The following is a 16,705-nucleotide window of genomic DNA, read 5'->3' as shown; positions in this document are numbered from 1 at the left end:
ACATCTCCTCAAGGTGTTTGAGGCAAGTAGATGCTATGCTGTTCCAAAGCTGTTGGTAAACCAAATCATTACAGTCCCTGTAATAGAACAGATTTTAATGAATTGCTCACATGCAACAAGTCTTCCTGGGGTCTGTTGTAAACTCAACCAAGTGGCAACTGGTCTAGGGTAAATGCATACCCAAACCTGAAGTTGAAGGCAAATTCTGGTCATTTTGTAGAGTGCTCTTTGTGTAGGGGTATTGCAATCTTGGATATGTTTTTAAGTCGGTGCTTTATAAAACTTTTAATGAGCACCACAACTGTATGGCAGTATTTGTATATGGGGATGGCAGAAAGAAGGGGGACCCTTGATGGTATTTGATTGGTGTGTCAAAGATCCTATAATGAGTTTGCTGTATATTACGCAGAGCTAAATGTGGCTTGAAAGCAGCTGAGCTGGATACAGATTTATGATGAGAAATGTTTCATTTGCTTAGACTTCCTTGAGTGCTCATAAATTAATAAACAACATGCAACTAGCAGTTAAAATAGTCTAAAACCTCCCAGACAATGTACTTGGCAAACAAAGTTTATGGAAGGTGTCATTTTTGTTATTGCCAGAGTACACAAAAATATGGCAATGAATTGATAGATCTGACAGCCAGGAAGCATGTACCAAAAATCCGACGGCTGTGCGTGTCGTCATCCTACATACCATCACTTCGCTGTTGAGGTATAGTGTTTTGTGTTGGTGGGATGGAACGTGGCCAGGAGTGACGGGCAAGAAGCTGCAGCTGGTGAAGCAAACTGGTCGGCTGCAGTGTTACTCCTCTTGGGGTGGTGGTGGTAGTGGTGGTGGTCATCTTCTCAGTCATCTATGGCAAGGATACTGTCAGAGGATGCTTGCTTTGACAAGAGGACCCTCCAGTGTGTGATGCTTGTGATGTTATGGATTTCACCACATTGTGTTTAATATTCAGAGACGAAAACAGAAGCTTGTTTGCAGATCTGAATTGTTTTTCAGCAGATGATGTGATGATAAGAATGTGGTAAATCTTTTATGATATTTTGGTATGTCACACTTGTCTTCTAAACAGTAAGGATGACGGTTTTAATGTGTCAGGGTGGTTGGCTGATCCAGTCTTCTTGTAAGTAATCCACTTACTTCATATTTATTCTGTCCATGTTTTAAGAAGCTTTTATGACAGTGACAGTTTCACAGTTTGAGTGATAGTGTGGAAGTAAATGAGATTGAGGAGTGGGTAGAAATTTTTCAGTAGAGTTTGACTTTTACAATCTTTTAAATTTTTGTATAACAAACTTCAACAACTTTTGTTTTAAACTGTTGTACAAAGGCCACTAATAATCTTGCAATTGAATGCCTAAAGTTCTCAAACATGCACAAAAGTCGTGTACAGTATTACAGTCGCTTCACACGAATTGACATGTGAGTGGATGGGAACAGGTTGACCAGTATAATCTTACACTTTTGTGCTCCAAACCCAAAAACCACAATGCCTTGATTTAGAAACACCAAAGAAGACCTGCAACCACTAAAAAATCATATCCAAAGCCGTGTATGATAGGGATCTCTTCTGCAAGAAGATAGTGACAAACGGGTTACACTGAGGCAAACAACAAAAAGAAGGCATGGTGCTCCTTGGATGGAAGTGTGTAAGAAAGCCCTCTCACGAAGAATGAAGGAAATCTTGACTTCAAAGAAGGCACAGTTCCTACCAAATGTAACTAGAGTTAACATTCCCAGAATGAGATTTTCACTCTGCATCAGCACACACTCCGCTGCAATATCCTTTCTTTCAGGAGGGCTAGTTCTGCAAGGTTCGCAGGAGAGCTTCTGTAAAGTTTGGAAGGTAGGAGTCGAGGTACTGGCAGAAGTAAAGCTGTGAAGATGGGGCACGAGTTGTGCATGGGTAGCTCAATTGGTAGAGCACTTGCCTGCGAAAGGCAAAGGTCCGGAGTTTGAGTCTCGGTCCAGCACATAGTTTTAATCTGCCAGGAAACTAGAATTAACACTGTTGTACAAGGAGACAATAGAATAAAAATTATAATTGTGGCAGTTGCAGTGTCCATGTATCAGCTGTTGTTATTTGGCAGTGTAATTTCTCTCTGCACCTAGAGTGTCCATTGATTTGAAACTTTCTGGCAGACTAAATCCGTGCACTGGACTGGAACCTGAACCTGGGACCTTTGCCTTTTGCAGGTAAGTGCTCCACCAACTGAGCTATCCAAGCATGACTTGTGACCTACGCTCACAGCTCTGACCCCAACAAAGTATGCGTGAGAACTTATTTGAACTTTGGAAGCCAGTAGACGAGGTGCTGGTAGAAGTGATTCTGTGAGGGTGAGTTGTTCTTGGAGAGCTGAGTTGATATAGCATTTGCCCGCAAAAGGCAGAGGTCCCAGTGTAGAGTCCTGGTCTGGCAATCAGTTTGAATGTACAGGAAATTTGTCATTATCATTCACATATTTGATGTTAATTCATAAAGTATTTGCATGTTCTATGGATCACATTTACATGAACACTTTGAGATATAATGTTGCAATAAAAGAAAATATACAAGCATCTGTAGAAATAAATAATGGTAGTTGCAACTCTGAAATGACTTTTTCGTGAAGGTTACTGCATTCATGCGGTCTCTATGCTCAGTTGTTTCATTGCAATGAGATTCTTTTGGAAAGCCCATATTCAAAGCCATATCAGATTGGAAAGTGTTTATAGAGAAGATGCTTGCCAAATTAGAGCTTCACTCAAATTTAAATAGACGGAAAGATAATAATAAAGTTGGGATAGGATCAAACAGTGCCACAAACAAAGCAACGTTTTAGATTCAGTAAGAGGAAAATGTTGGAAGGATGATGTTTATTAAGTAGGAAATGTCACTTGTGATACGTGGTCGCAGGGGAATTTGTGTCTGATGGAGTCCTATTCTTATAAGCATCATGTTGAAATGAGATAGACATTCGAATCTCATAGTGATGCTATGAAGCACCGCTGTTTTCCATTCATGGAAACCTACAAGAAGTCTTAATTTAGGGATCTGTATAGATTACTACTGGAGTAGAATCTTGTTGAGATCTTTTACAAAACCCATATGAATACTGGTCATGCGTAAAGGCTGTCAGTGGCACAAATTTTAGTGTCCAGATGCCCATGGAGGACACAGAAACTGAAGTTGAGGGTACTAAAGCAAAAGCAGACAAGCTGAAATTGGTTTTAAAATACCTTTACCGAGGAAGGAACAGAAGTAATGGCCCCACTTTATTTCTCCCACAACTGCAAAAGTGTGAGTGGTATTGAGAATCAGCTAAAAATCACGAAGATTTACAAGACTCCATTGCTGATGGAATCTCTTTCAGGTTCTGTTTAGCGTTTGCAGCTGATTTAGTCCCTATTTTAACCATAACATATCACGGATTGTTTGAACAGAAAACTTTGCCCAGTGGTAGGATTAAAGTTCACAACTGTCTACAGGAGGGGTAGCAGAAGTGATTCACCAAGCCACTGTCCAGTGTCCATTGATGTTCATCTTTTGTAGAATTCCAGAACATATTTTGAGATCAAACATAATGAAATATCTAACAAAGGAAAATCCAGGATGGAATGGAACAATATTATGAAAAGGATATTTGCTACTCACCTTGTAGTGGAGATGCTGAGTTGCAGGTAGGCACCACAAAAAGACTGTAGGTAAGTGAGCTTTTGGCCAACAAGGCCTTTGTCGAAAATAGATCCCCCTCCACACAATGTCCTGTAGCTGACAGCTCACTTTCTGACAGTCTTTTTGTTGTGCCTCTCTGCGACTCAGCATCTCCGCTATTTGGTGAGTAGCAACTATCCTTTTCATAATAATGAAATATCTCAAATAGAAGGTATATCCTTCATGCCTACCAGCATAGTTTCTGAAAACATCGATCATATGAAACCCAACTCATTTTCTCCCGGGACATTCTAAAAGCCATGGACCAAGCCAGTTACACAGATGCAGTATTACTTGACTTCTCAAAAGCTTTTGACTCAGTACCACACCAATATTTATTTTAAAAAAATATCAATGTAAGGAGTATTGAATGAAATTTGTGACTGGATTGAGGATTTATTGGTAGAGAGAGCATAGCATGTTATCTTGTATGGAGACAGTTTGTAGGAGTATGAAATGGAATAATCACGTAGGAAAAGCAAATGGCAGACATCGGTTTGTTGGCAGGATTCTGGGGAAAGTGTCAGTCTACGATGAAGACTGCTCACAAAACTTGTGTGTTTTGCTCAAATGTGATGGGCCCATTACAAGACAAACAGGGAATGTTGAACATAAGGAAAGAGGGATACCACTAATGGCTACAGGTTTATTCGACTCATAGGAAATGTCATGGAAGTGTTGAAAGATGAGAATTGGCAGCCTTTTGAAGATAGATTTCATTTATCCTCTGAAGTCCTACTTACAAATTTTCAAGAACCATTACTAAGTGAAGAATCTAGAAATATTATTTAGTTCACTATGTGTAACTGTCACATGGACTATGAAGACAAAATTTAAGCAGTCATTATTCCTCCCTTCATGTTTGATTTGAATGAGAATACCTAATATGCGGTACTGTGCTAAATATCCTCTGCTGTGCATCTAACTGTGGTTTGCCAACTATCTATAAAGATATAGAGGGAGGTTGTTCTCAGATTTTGAATCCATTTGCTATGGCTCATAGCTGTCAACCAATTGTGAAAACATTTCCATGACATCAGAGGTATATTCGTGTGATCAGTTTTTTGAGAAAACGTGAATGGAATAATTTGATTTTAGCCTGCTCTTCTTGTGAATGCCTTAAAATTTAGCTGTGAACTTGCTTCAGAGTTATCAGTTTAAGATAGCAGCTGTGGTCAGTAGAACTCCTGGTAGACAGGCAACTATTTGTATTCTGTGTTACCTAGCATGCAGTCAGATGACGTCCATATCCGTGTGTTGTGTTCCTAAGCTGTCAATCTGTACGAAATTGACACTATTGGTCAAGTTTTGTACCTCGATGTCCCAGATTTCTGGTTTCTTATTAGTGTAGTTAACAAGTAGTATAAATTCTAAGCGACTTTGACCATGCTAGTTCTTGATTTTGAGTTTCAAAATTTGAAAAACTGTCCAATTTTCAATATGTTTTGAGGAATGTATTTGCTTATAACACTGAAACAATTGAAGCTGTGGAGTTGACTCGTGTGATTTTATAGCTCTTGAACTATACTTTAATTTGATATACAACACACTATTACTGAGGGATTGAATAAATAGTGCAAAATGTTAAAAAAAATGATTTTTTGACATCTGAAAACTGCCCCTTTTATTTTTTACTTGAAAAGTTTGGATCATACATATTATATCAGAGGAAAACTCAACGAGAAAACCAAAAACTTATAATTGCAATTTCTGGCCAGTACTAGCCTTTAGGAGATAAAATATGTGGTACTGCTGATTAGACACATGTAACTTCCTAGCTTCTAGAACTAATCATTTCTTCCTTGGGAAGGAAAAGGGATTTGTTGGGATGGGTATAAGGCAGGACAGCTCATTCTGTCTTCTTTAATCTTCCCCAACCTATCCCTATCTCATCTCCGATGAAGGAAATGTTAGTACTGAAAATTAGATAGTGTTTTGCTTTCGCTATTGTGTGTGCCTATTGGCAGTACTACAGAATGTAACTACTGCCTGGCTTTTCTGCTTCTTATGTATTCCTATTTGCCCTTGATAAAATTTGAAGATTGAGAACAGATGAGTTGTGTTTCTTACTTATTTTTTAGCAGTTGATAAAATTTTGAGGATGGGGAATGGATGGATTGGAAGGAAAATCAACTTTTGAATATAGTACTGAACCACCCTAATTTTCCTTAATAGTTCATATCGCAAAAAATTTTCAACAATTAAAAAGTTTGGAATTTTCTGTAGCTTTTATTCTACTGTTAAATGATGGTTTATCCATTGTAGTGTTTACAGATTTTTTGCATGTACTATGTTTGAGAGTTACTTATAACCTCTCAATTATGAGTTAATTTGTTTAGGTTGTTGATGACAACATCAAATTAAACATCACTGAAGATGCTTTCAAAAATAGTTAGCCTTAGGTTGTGTTGCTAGTTCGTGGTTGGTGTACAAAGTGAGGCAAATCACTTTTGTGGTAATTCAAGTTTCCATAATCCACTGTTTAGTTGAAAATTACTAGTTTGTTCATAAAAATGCAATTAAGTCGTACTCCTGGACTATTAGGTGATCCACATTACATCCCTTTGTTGAGTATGACAGTGGGAATTATACTGAACTCAAAACATCTGAATTATATCTTTGTTTCTGACTGCTTAGAACTCAATACAGTGGCATTTAATGTTTCCCAGTCAAAGCTGACTTCAATATCAAACGAAAAGTATCCTAATGTAGAACTGTTCTGATGACAATGCAGCACATTATTAGAAAATAAAACAAAAACAGTGACATAGGCCTGCACAAGACTGAGTACAATATTGATGCTATAGGGCTCTGTTTCACCATAGCCAATGTTATAAGTGCTTGTGGTGGGCTTGTGTACAGAGTCAATATACTTGCTGCTAAAGCAAATGTAAAAAATCAATTTGAAAATGAAGTCATCACACCCAAACAACTGTAAAATTTTGCTCCAGAAATCATGTTCAGCATCCATGTCCAACTGAGGAACAATGACAACTTGTGTTCCTCCTATATAACAATTGTAGCTGAAGGTGGCCATTTGAGATGGTCAGAACAGTTCATCTGTAAAGAGGTTGTAATTGTCAGAAAATACGACACTTTAACTATTTTAGCACTATGGCAGTCTCCAAATGAGGCAACATTATTTTATTTTGTTGTACAGAAAAAAACTAGCAAAATGAAATAAGGCTATTTTGATGATTTGGTAATTCAGTTATGGAATTGTGATTTATACAGTGCAATTGTGGTTTATCCATCCTGTGGAGCACATTTGCAATCCATTTGGTTTGTGTACAGGAGACTGGTCAAAAAATTATAATGCACAGCTATAACTAAGTGCCATATGCAAACCTTTTTCAAACAACATACTACTGCAGCAGATTTGAGTCTCTCACAGTTGGATTAGTTAACTGCCGTAACCAATAGTGCCAGTTCCCAGATATGGTAGCATGCTGTTTAACTTTATCCTTACCTAAACCCCTACATATTAAACATGCTAGCTGTATTATTATGAAAAGTATAGATTGCTAATCACCATATAGATGAGATGTTGAGTTGCAGACAGGCACAAAAAAGACTGCTATGCATTTAAGGTTTCAGCCAAAGGGCTTTATTTTAAAGTAGTAAACATAAACACATCCGTGCAAGTCTCTCTCTCTCTCTCTCTCTCTCTCTCTCTCTCTCTCTCTCTCTCTCTCTCTCTGACACACACACACACACACACACACACACACACACACACACACACACACACACACACACAGTCACTGGGGCAAGACTGTGAGCACCTGCATCCTGTGCCTGATGGGTGAAGCAATCGCGTGGATTGTGGTGGTAAGGAGGAGGCTGGGATGGGGAGGGAGAGAAATACTAGGGTAGGGGATGGTAAGGAGGGTGTAGTGCTGCTTGTTGGAGCGTGCAGTGACAACTTGGGGACAGGGTAGGGCTGCTAAATGCAATTTTATTGGGGAGGGGGGGGGGGTGAATGAGAGAGCAGTAGAGGAGGGGAAAAGATTAGTGGCTATGTGGGTGAAATATGAGGGTGTTTAGTCCAGGAGTGGAAGCAGGGAAGGGAATAAGTGGGTGATGGACAGGAACTAGCAAAGGTTGAGGCCAGGAGGGTCATGGGAACGTAGGAAATATTGCAGGGAGAGTTACCACCTGGACAGTTTAGAAAATCTGGTGTTGGTAGGAAGGACCCAGATGGCACAGGCTGTGGAACAATTACTGAAGTGAAGCACAGTGTGTTGGACAGCATGTTCAGCTGTAGGTAGTCAAGCCGTCTCTCAGCCACAGTTTATTGGTGGCCATTCTTGCAGATAGACAGCTTATTGTTATGCACATGTTAGAAAGCAGCACAGTGGTTGCAGCTTAGTTTGTATATCACATGACTGCTTTAACTGGTAGCCCTAACTTCAGTGGGATAGGTGACGCCTGTGACTGGACTGGGGTAGGTGGTGGTGGTAGTACGTTTGGAATAGGCTTTGCACCTAGGTCCAATGCAAGGATATGAGCCATGAGGCAGTGCTTTGGTAGCAGGTGTGGAGCAGGGATGGACAAAGATATTGCACAGGTTAGGTGGGCAGCAGGATACCACTGCGGGAGGCAGTAGGTTACTGGAGAGTCTATGCATGGGAGGTCTGTTTCTGTACAAGGTTGAGAGGGTAATTTCAGTCTGTGAAGGCCACAGCGAGACCCTTCATGTATTTAGACAGGGGCTGATCATCACTACAGATGTGGCAGCAATGGGTGGCTAGGCTTTATGGAAGGGATTTGTTGGTATTGAATGGGTGGCAGCTATCAAAGTTGAGTTACTGGTGGTGGTTGGTATGGTTGCTATGGATGGAGGTTCTGATGTAGCCATATTTGAGATTGAGGTGAACAGTGAAGAAGGTGGCTTGTTGAGTTGAGGAGGACCAGGTGAAGCGAATAGAGCAGAAGGTGTTGACGTTCTGGAGAAATGTGGACAGGGTTGTCGTCAGTGAATCTGAACCAAGTGAGGGGTTAGGGATTTTGGGTGGTTAGGCAGGATTCTTCTAGAAGGTCCATGAATAGGTTGGTATAGGATGGTGTCATGCAAGTGCTCATTGCTATACCACTGTTTGTAGATGATGCCTTCAGGGGTGAAGTAATTGTGGGTGAGGATATATTTAGACATGGTGATCAGGAAGGAGATTGTTGGTTTGGAGTCAGTCAGAAGTTGGGGAAGGTAGTGTTCAACTTTAAGGTCATGAGCATTGGGGATGTTTTTGTAGAGGGACACAGTATCAGTAGTGAAGGGGGTGCTGTGTGATAAAGGAATAAGAACTGTGGAGAGTTGGTGGAGGAAATGGCAGGTGTCTTTTACTTCTGTGTAGTAGGGTAGGTTATGGGCAACATTTACATGTACATACATACTCTGCAACCCACATTATTGTACTGGCAGTGGGCACTGTGTAGGCACACTAGCATCCTATATGCAGTCTCCTCTATAGGTGAGCTACACTTTCCCAAAAGTCTCCCAATAAAACAAAGTCAAGCATTCACCTTCCTGACGACCAGCCTGATGTGCTCATTCCATTTCATATTTAATTGATAACTGTATCAAGCAGCAGGTTACTAATACTGTATCCAGACATTACAGATTTGTTTTTCCTACTTGCCTTTATTAGCTTACATTTTTCTGCATTTAGAGCCAGCTGCCATTCATCGCAACAGCTAGAAATACTCTTGTCCCTGATGAACGTTCGCCATCAAGGGCAACATACTTGGTTCTATTACTTAAAAAGTTTTTGAGCCACTCATGAATCTGCAAACCTATTTCACAACTTTGTACCTTCATTAACAGTCTGCAGTGGGGCTCTGTGTCGTATGCATTTAGGAAATATAGAAATTTGGGATGTGTGTGTAGTTCTTCTTCCATAGATTACAGTATATCGTGAGAAAAAGGCAAGCTGAGTTTTGCATGAGTGGATATAAGCTTCTCAGTCTCAAGGAAATTTATTACATTCAAAGGCAGAATATGTTCAAGAATGCTGCAGCAAACCTATGTTAAGGATATTGATTTGTAATTTAGCAGTCCATTCTTTTATCCTTCTTACATTCATGAGTAACCTGTGCCTTTTTACATTTGTTTGGGGCTTTGCACTGGGTGAGAGATTCCTGATAAATGCAAGCTAAGTAAGGAGCTAGTGCCAAGGTGTACTCTTTGTAAGACCGAAAGGGGATTTCATCCGGACCTGGTGGCGTATTTGTATTCATCTCAGTCAGTTGTTTCTCTATGCCAGGGGTACTTATTAGTATGTCGTCCATATAGGAGTCTGTTCAGTGGTTGAACGATGGTATGTTTGTACAATTCTCCTGCGTAAGTGATTTCTTAAATGTGGAATCTAAAACTTCAGCCTCCTTTGTGTTATCTTCCATTGACACACCAGACTGTTCAAGGAATGATTGGATGAAAGCCTTAGACCCAGATTCGATGTCTGTCTGTTTCTTGGGTTTTCGGACAGATCTCTTGCTAAGGTATGACGGTGGTATGCTTTGCATATACACTCTTTCACAGGTGCACGAATCTCTACTAATCTTTGCCAGTCATTTTTGCATTCCCTTTTGAACCAAGAATGCAACAACCTTTGCTTGTTCAGCATTTTCCAAATTTTGTTATGACAGTGGTTCTTTTCCATCCTTAATCCACTTACTAGGCACATACTTTCCCAGACCATGATTTAAAATCTGTTTACACTTTACACGCAATTCTGCAGTGCCCATCATAATAGGATTAAGTGATGTAAGTTTACTGTCTAAGTGAGATGCTAAGAACTGCTTATCTGCTCTTTAACACTCTCCTTGCCTTCTTGACTGATTCATTAACTTTTGTAACAAAGTCGCTATGATATATTGATCAGTAATACCAGTCTCGATACTGACACCGTCAATAAGCTCCTGCAGGGTCCAGGATATCACCATTGTGTGTGGACTGCCAAACTAGCTGCTGAAGACATGTTTTTGGGAAACATGATCAAAAGTACTTTGCAAGATTGTCTGTCTGTTCCACTGCAATGAATCCATAGACATCCCATTTATATTTAGTAGCTTAGTCGCCTCCAACTATTATTGCATGATCTGGTTATTTATGCTGTGCTGACCGTAGATTTTCTTTGAATGACTTGAGAATTCTTGCAGCGAAATCAAGTGGCTGGTGAAAACATCCAAAATTAGCTTAGTTTCATCGACACTTCTTGTACGCGACCAGGTAACTTCACTGTCACACTCAACTTCGACCTCAATAGACACAGTTTCTGTCAACAACGTGAACACTCCACCTTCCATGGCACCTAATCTGTTCTGGATTCCATGGCATCTAATCTGTTCTGGATTCTGTATATTGGTGGGAGGGAGTTCTGACGGTGTGTAAATGTAGTAGGTCAGCAAGGCTATGAGGGGATGTGTGGAAGATTTTTAAGCTGTTGTAGGTGCGATGGATGTTGGTAGTCAAAGGTGGGAGTAGGAAGTAAATAGTTTGGGGATATGGTTGAGGAGGCAGGAAACAGAACTTCAGCTGATGGAAAGCTCCTGCCTGCACTCAGACATTCATCTTGCGAATGGCTGGAAACATTGCCCAGGGATGGAGAATCTTCTATTGGCAGGGGCACATCAGAGACTGGAGTGTCCACAGCCCGGGATCCGAGGGAGGCAAAAGTGGCTGAGGCTGCAGGATCCTCCTGGCCACTGATACTGTGAGTGGAAAAACTCATGGGAGAATCATGCAGCCCACACAAAGCTGTGCCAAAGTGCAAAATAACTGTGTATGTTAAGACTGGATTGCTAGTTTACTTAATTTTGAATGTGACCAGTGTGGAGGTACTGCAACAGAATCTTGAGTTTTGGGTCTGCAGCCATTGCTTGAGCATGCTCTTGCTGGCTGGTGGGAAAACTATCAAGTGTTTCATTGTCTTGGACATCATTGTGAAAACAAGAATCATCAGAGGTGTCGATGCCGAATCCATGCCTACTGGGAGGTTAGAAAGAATGTTTAGTTGTTGGCCAGTATACAGTTCCGTGCTGATAACCGGAGAGGAGCAGAGACCATTGCTGCAGCTTTTGCAGTGTGCATGGAGGGATTTTATGTAAAGGGCCGAACAAGGTGGTGTGAGGCTTGTGGTCCTTTACAAAGTAGAATTTTCTGCTGTACAAGTGTTGATGGAATTTGGTCACCCCATATACAATAGAAAGAGCTTCCTCCCCAATCTATGAATAGTTGTATTGTGCGTTGTTTAAAGAGTTTGAATGTGAAGTCATTTGGCCTGTCCAATGATCCAACCCTGTGAGAGAGAACAGCTCCTATCCCATAAGAGAATGTGTCAACCGTCAGCACAACCGGCGTAGTGGGATCAAAATGTACCGAATACCAATCGCTCGATGAAATGTCCTTTATTTTCTGAAGTGCAACAAGACACAACCCAGCCCACACAAACGGAATTTTCTTTCGTCGAAGACGATGCACTGGAGCCGCAATCTGTGCAGCATTTGGAATGAATGAAATGTAGTGAGTTAGTTTACCCATTACAGCTTGGAGCTCACTGACATTCCTAGGAGGGGAGGGGGTCCCCAGATGGTGGTTAAATGTGACTGCAAAAGGTGGATACCATAACTATTGATAATGTGTCCCAAATATTCAGTCTCACTCTGGAAAGAGGAGCACTTTAGCCCAGTGTTTGAGAGCTCTTGAAATAATTTCCTGAGAATGGAAAGGTGTTTATTGTGAGAATGACACGAAGCTATTATATCATCCAAATACGAAAAAGAAGGAAGTGTATCAGTCAGCTGTGATAACCAGTGCTGAAAAGTTGCAGCCTTAAAAACTTGAATAACCCCTTGTAGGGGTTTGGACTGTTTATCCAAGAGAAGCAGCAAATAAGCATCACAATGATCAGTCTTGGAAAAGAAACAGTCTGCGCCAAGCTTGTGCCTGAGTTCCTCAGGCTGTGCTAAAGGCAAAGTCAGTAACATCTGTGGGTTTACCGTTGCCTTGAAATTTGTGTATAATGTAATTTGTCTGAATGTTTCTTTTATAAGTGCTGACTGCAATGGGGAAAATGAGACAATTTTCCTACCAAGATAAGAGTACCTATGCCACCTGATCTGATAGCATGAGGGACAACCCCTGCTAGGCAGAACCATTGGTGGGCATTGTCTTTCGTGTGAATCTCAGAATTATTAGCTTTGCGTAGGCCACCTTGAAAAAGTCACTAAGTTAATCACAAAGTTCAGCTACCCTGTCTGCAGGCACAGAAGAGTTCACAGAGAGAACATTGTCTTGAATGTGTACATCAGACAGATCAAAGGAGTACATACCAAAACTATTTTCACTTTCATGGCGGCACAAAACTGTGAACAATAGTTTTTTTAATATTATGAAATGTGGCAACTAGGCTGTAAATGCCTAGCAACGGAATGTCATGTCCACCATAACCAGAAAAAGTTTCCTGCAGTTCATATAAAGAGTGGTCCATTGATAGTGACCAGGCAAAATATCTCACGAAATAAGCATCAAACAAAAAAACTACAAAGAACGAAACTCGTCCAGCTTGAAGGGGGGAAACCGGATGGCACTATGGTTGGCCTGCTAGATGGCACTGCCACAGGTCAAACAGATGTTGTTGTTGTTGTGGTCTTCAGTCCTGAGACTGGTTTGATGCAGCTCTCCATGCTACTCTATCCTGTGCAAGCTTTTTCATCTCCCAGTACCTACTGCAACCTACATCCTTCTGAATCTGCTTAGTGTATTCATCTCTTGGTCTCCCTCTACGATTTTTACCCTCCACGCTGCCCTCCAATACTAAATTGGTGATCCCTTGATGCCTCAGAACATGTCCTACCAACCGATCCCTTCTTCTGGTCAAGTTGTGCCACAAACTTCTCTTCTCCCCAATCCTATTCAATACTTCCTCATTAGTTATGTGATCTACCCATCTAATCTTCAGCATTCTTCTGTAGCACCACATTTCGAAAGCTTCTATTCTCTTCTTGTCCAAACTATTTATCGTCCATGTTTCACTTCCATACATGGCTACACTCCATACGAATACTTCCAGAAATGACTTCCTGACACTTAAATCAATACTGGATGTTAACAAATTTCTCTTCTTCAGAAACGCTTTCCTTGCCATTGCCAGTCTACATTTTATATCCTCTCTACTTCGACCATCATCAGTTATTTTGCTCCCCAAATAGCAAAACTCCTTTACTACTTTAAGTGCCTCATTTCCTAATCTAATTCCCTCAGCATCACCCGACTTAATTAGACTACATTCCATTATCCTTGTTTTGCTTTTGTTGATGTTCATCTTATATCCTCCTTTCAAGACACTGTCCATTCCATTCAACTGCTCTTCCAAGTCCTTTGCTGTCTCTGACAGAATTACAATGTCAAACAGATATCAACTGCATTTTTTAAAATAGGAACCCCCATTTTTTATTACATATTCGTGTAGTACGTAAAGAAATATGAATGTTTTAGTTGGACCACATTTTTCACTTTGTGATAGGTGGCACTGTAATAGTCACAAACATAAAAGTACGTGGTATCGCATAATATTCCGCCAGTGCGGACGGTATTTGCTTCGTGATACATTACCCGTGTTTTTATCGTGCTGATGTGTGGCTATTGTGATCAAAATTCCCAATGGGCGTGTGCTATGTATTCTGCTCGGTATCCTGGACGACATCAGCCAAGTGTCTGGACCATTCGCCGGGTAGTTAAGTTATTTAAGGAAACAGGAAGTGTTCAGCCACATGTGAAACGTCAGCCACGACCTGCAACTAATGATGATGCCCAAGTAGGTGTTTTAGCTGCAGTCGCAGCTAATCTGTACATCAGTAGCAGACAAATTGCGCGGGGATTGGGAATCTCAAAAACGTCTGTGTTGAGAATGCTACATCAACATCATTCGCACCCGTAACATATTTCTATGCACCAGGAATTGTATAGCGATGACTTTGCATGTCATGTACAGTTCTGCCACTGGGCACAAGAGAAATTATGGGACGATGACAGATTTTTTGCACGTGTTCTATTTAGCGATGAAGTATCATTCACCAACAGCGGTAACGTAAACCGGCATAATATGCACTATTGGGCAACGGAAAATCCATGATGGCTGCAACAAGTGGAACATCAGCAATCTTGGTGGGTTAATGTATGATGTGGCATTATGGGAGGAAGGATAATTGGCCCCCATTTTATCGATGGCAATCTAAATGGTGCAATGTATGCTGATTTTCTACGTAATGTTCTACCTATGTTACTACAAGATGTTTCACTGCATGACAGAATGGCGATATACTTCCAACATGATGGATGTCCGGCACATAGCTCGCACGCGGTTGAAGCGGTATTGAATAGCATATTTCATGACAGGTGGATTGGTCGTGGAAGCACCATACCATGGCCCGCACGTTCACCGGATCTGACGTCCCCGGATTTCTTCCTGTGGGGAAAGTTGAAGGATATTTGCTATCGTGATCCACCGACAACGCCTGACAACATGCGTCAGCGCATTGTCAATGTGTGTGCGAACATTACGGAAGGCGAACTACTCGCTGTTGAGAGTATCGTTACACGTATTGCCAAATGCATTGAGTTTGGCGGACATCATTTTGAGCATTTATTGCATTAATGTGGTATTTACAGGTAATCACGCTGTAACACCATGTGTTCTCAGAAATGATAAGTTCACAAAGGTACATGTATCACATTGGAACAACTGAAATAAAATGTTCAAATGTACCTACGTTCTGTATTTTAATTTAAAAAAACCTACCTGTTACCAACTGTTTGTCTAAAATTGTGAGCTATGTGTTTGTGACTATTACAGCACCATCTATCACAAAGCAAAAAAAGTGGTCCAACTAAAACATTCATATTTATTTACATACTACATGAATATGTAATAAAAAACGGGATTCCTATTTTTAAAAATGCAGTTGATATCCATTTGACCTATGGCAGCTCCATCTAGCAGGCCAACCATAGCGCCATCTGGTTTCCCCCTTCAAGCTAGACAAGTTTCGTTCTTTGTATTTTTTTCGTTATTTTGACACTTATTTCATGAGTTATTTTGGCCTGGTCATGATCAATGGACCACCCTGTATGCTTCTGTTCAGCAACAGAGTCACTGATGCACCAGTGTCTAATTGCATGCATATTTTGTGTTTGGCAGTCTGCAGATTGAAAATCAATTTATTAGCCTGACACTGGATGAAAGAATTATGTGACATTTTTGCTGTTGCACTTGACTTGTACCATGTAACTCAAGAATCACTACTGGGCTTGAAGAGATTGTGCATTGACTGATAGCTTGGTTAATGTGCAGAGTGCTTGTTGTGTCTTAGTTTCCACAGATAGACCATCCTTGCCACAGTGACAAAATTTAGTGTCACAACTGGCACATCTGTGGCATTGTGCTGTGAAACATTGAGGGCAGTATTTAACACTGCTAGGCTGTTTCCTAGCACACTGGTTTTGTGTAAATCATGGCCCAAAACCCTGGCTGAGACTCCGCACCCCGCGGCATGTGACCTATGGGCACAATGTGCATTACTCTCAACTGCACAAATAGGAGCAGAATCAAAGTCTGTGATTCACTAATGGTTAAACCTGTTGCTAGGTTAGGATCAGGATCAAGGTTGCCACAAGTTCAGGAAATAAGCGAATATCAGGGAATTTCAAATGTCAGGAAAATCATGGGAATATCAGAGAAATTTGAAGAAAAAAGAAAAAAAAAGAAAAACACTGGAAAAATCTTGTTTTTTGTCTCAGTAGATGGAATGGCTTGTTTACTTAGATGAAATGGCTTGTTTATTGAGGTGTCGTGCATCGTCACTGGCTGGGCACAGTTGAGTGTGTGCGCCGCTTCCCTACTCCCTCATTCTTACTGCTTCTCCCATTTCTACAACTCCCCACTTCTTGCCACTAGTCTAGCAGCTGCCAGTGAGAGGCAGAGAGGTGTGAGAAGTGGTTTGTTTGCA

General features: G+C 40.8%; 1 protein-coding gene across 2 annotated transcripts in view; it reads left to right on the top strand.

Moving 5' to 3' along the window:
• Nucleotides 1–16,705, top strand: part of LOC126416148 (DDB1- and CUL4-associated factor 8-like) — a 116,992-nt gene that overhangs the window by 10,696 nt on the left and 89,591 nt on the right. The window lies entirely within an intron of this gene.

This window comes from Schistocerca serialis, chromosome 8, assembly GCF_023864345.2.
Source record: "Schistocerca serialis cubense isolate TAMUIC-IGC-003099 chromosome 8, iqSchSeri2.2, whole genome shotgun sequence".
Taxonomy (NCBI): Eukaryota; Metazoa; Arthropoda; class Insecta; order Orthoptera; family Acrididae; genus Schistocerca; species Schistocerca serialis.
Note: the sequence above shows the minus strand (reverse complement) of the source record. Positions and strands in the feature narration are given on the sequence as shown.